Genomic DNA, 2,872 nt, shown 5'->3' with positions numbered 1-2,872 from the left:
AAAATAGTGGGGGACCAGGTTTTCTGGTCCAATAAAGCCTGGTGGAACCACTGTGACTATGGCCCCTAGCTGCCCTTCAGGTCTGGAATTGAACCCACACCTGTGGCTTCCAGCCAAACAAAAGACAGGCATAGGAGTTGAACATTTACCTGAGGTAGATACACTCCTTGGAGAGAATGATTATGGGAGAAAAAAAGGGCTGTTTATGCATAGGGAGACAGCTCAGGGGGCAAGAATGCATGGAGAGATTGGACACAGGGAAGAGGTAACTATCGGGAGGATGTGGGATGGGAGCTATTGCATTGTGGTAAATTGTAATCAATGTCATGAGACAAAGTGTATGTGAACTGCTGTATGGAAAGTGAATTTTCACCCCCCCCCAAAAAAAAATATATATATATATAAATATATATGTGGGGGTGGTGGTTGTGGGTGTGGGTGTGTTTGTGTATATATATATGTGTATGTATATGTATACGTGTGTATATATATATGTGTGTGTGTGTGTGTGTGTGTGTATAACTCTAGAGATAGTTAAGCAAATCACAACCCAGAGGGGAAGGGGATAAGGAAAGAACAGTACTATGTAGGAGAGTGGTGGTGCTTTTTAGAAGAGGTAACCTGAACTGAATATTTCCTAACAAACTTCCATATCTCTTTCCTATAGAGCCTAGCTATTGTACCACACTTCAGAAAGTAAACCAAGATACGGAAAAGTTTGGAGATAGCTCTATGGAGAACTAAAACTCTGAGGGGGCCTTTTATCAGTTGGTCTTTGGGAAATGCACCTTTGAGGGAGGTGGGGTAGAGGAGGGCCCTGGATAGCACAATATCCTATTATAATCTTATAACAACACCCTAAGGATTTTGCAAATATTATTTCATTGAAGCTACAAACTGTCCTATTAGGTTCAATTTTATTACCATGTTACAGACAAAAGAATTGCCTTTGGAAGTTCCATAAATTGTTTAGGGTTTCAGTTAGTAGCTTCTGGAGCCAGGACTTATAACTCAAGCCACCAGATGCTTATCTTGACATTGCATAGCAATGGCCCCTAAACGGAGACTTGGGAGAAACAGTTAATTCTGCATTTAATGGCAGGCAGAGTTTGCAAGGAAGGAAAGATTTGATTATATTTGCCAAAGTCCTGAAGGGGAAATACAGGCTTGGAGAACCACCAGCAGCTTGGGAGAGCCTGGGCCCAGAGTATGTGTTTGGAAGGGACCAGGTTGGTCGTTACTGGAATGCCAGGCTGAAGAATTAGGGGTTTATCTTGTACTTTGGGATGAAGTATATAATTTTTTTTTCTCAGCAAAGAAAATGAAGGCTAGTTTGTGTAATTATCCTATCACTGTGATCTTTCAGGCATGCCTGAAGCTGGGATGTTGAAATTGGTTGTGTTCCTGGGGAGGAAAGGAGAGGAGGGAAAAGCTCTATGATGAAAATACATTAGGCTTCAGATATGCCCTGATTAGAGGCTGTTGTCATGGGGGATCAGGTGCTGGAGGTGGAAGTGAGCTAGCTGGTAATGGGGCATCTCATGTGACTGATTTGGAGACCATATTTGACCTTCTCTGGTTGGTCCTGAATTGGTACTGGGGCAGAAATAGAGGAGCTGGCAGTAATCAACAAAGTTCTGACCATACTGGGCTAATCATTGTAGGGGTTGTGGTTTGGCTTCCTGGGTTGGTTGCTGCAGGCTGTGGGTCAGAGTTCTGTTGTCACATATGATCTGGCCATTGTTGGTTTGTATATTCAGTATCTCACTCTTTTACTGGGGCTGGGCACATAGTAAATTTTTAATACTTACTAGATTGTTTTAATAATTGATTGTTTAATGAATAATGAACCCCATGTTTGAAAAAAAGGCAAAAATCTGATGAGATCTAGTAGATCTAGTGGCTTTTTTACTATCTTGGATGTGAATGATAAAGAATACATTGCAGTTGGTGAGGCAGGGAAGAGACGGTGGCAAGGGTAAATGTCAAAACATAGAGAACTTAAATGAAGGCCCATGGTATGTGTCACATGTACCATGTACCCATGTATGTGTGCTTATTGTTTCAAGTGGGCACTGCCATGTGCCCATGTGCACATGGTGCAAAGTAGGTGCTTTGGGGAGACTTGGCTGGAAGGCAGGTGTAGTAGTTAAGTTTGTGTGTCAACTTGGCTAGGCCTGATTGAGTGGCTGGGCAGCTGGATGTAGTGTTCTCCATGATGAGACTGGTAATCAACTTCATGGTGGAATCTACTGTGAGCAGCTGAGTAGCTGCCTTAGGGCTGTGATCTGCTTCCTGTATATAAGGTGAAGCCTTGGGGATAGTCTCTAGCTTATGGCATGTTTGAACCATGCATGTAGCTGATTCATTGCTCAGCATCCTGCCATGCTCTGCTGACCTTGGGACTTTCAATGGACTTGAATTAATGGCCTGCCATGTGGTTTGGTAACATTGGGACTGTGTTTTTTTACTTGTCAACCTTGGGCTTGTCAGACTCAGCAGCCAGCAGCTGAGTGAAGAAAAGCCTCCAGCTTTAGTGGACTGGGAGCAGGAGGCAGAGCTGAAGCCCAGGGTTGAGGGGCTTTCACCCAGCCTCTCGAGCCTGGCACTTTGAACTCAGACTTAAACCCTCCAAACCATAAGGGAATAAACTCCTGTTTGTTCAAGCCATCCCATTTGTGGTCTATTCCTGTCAGAGTGGCACTAGGTAACCAGAACAACAGGTCAGGCCAAGAGCAATGGGTTGAATCAGCTTAGCCAAGGATTTGCTTTCTTTCTAACCTCTAGTAGAAGAGGTTTTACTTGACAGCTGCTTAACTCCAGGTCACAGGTTATAATTGGTTATAATTATGGAATTGGATTAATTGGGAAA

The sequence above is a fragment of the Orycteropus afer genome, unplaced genomic scaffold (assembly GCF_000298275.1).
Source record: "Orycteropus afer afer isolate SDZICR_OR568_19922 unplaced genomic scaffold, OryAfe1.0 scaffold00548, whole genome shotgun sequence".
NCBI classification, from domain to species: Eukaryota; Metazoa; Chordata; class Mammalia; order Tubulidentata; family Orycteropodidae; genus Orycteropus; species Orycteropus afer.
The sequence above is the reverse complement of the archived record's forward strand: the minus strand, read 5'-3'. Positions refer to the sequence as shown.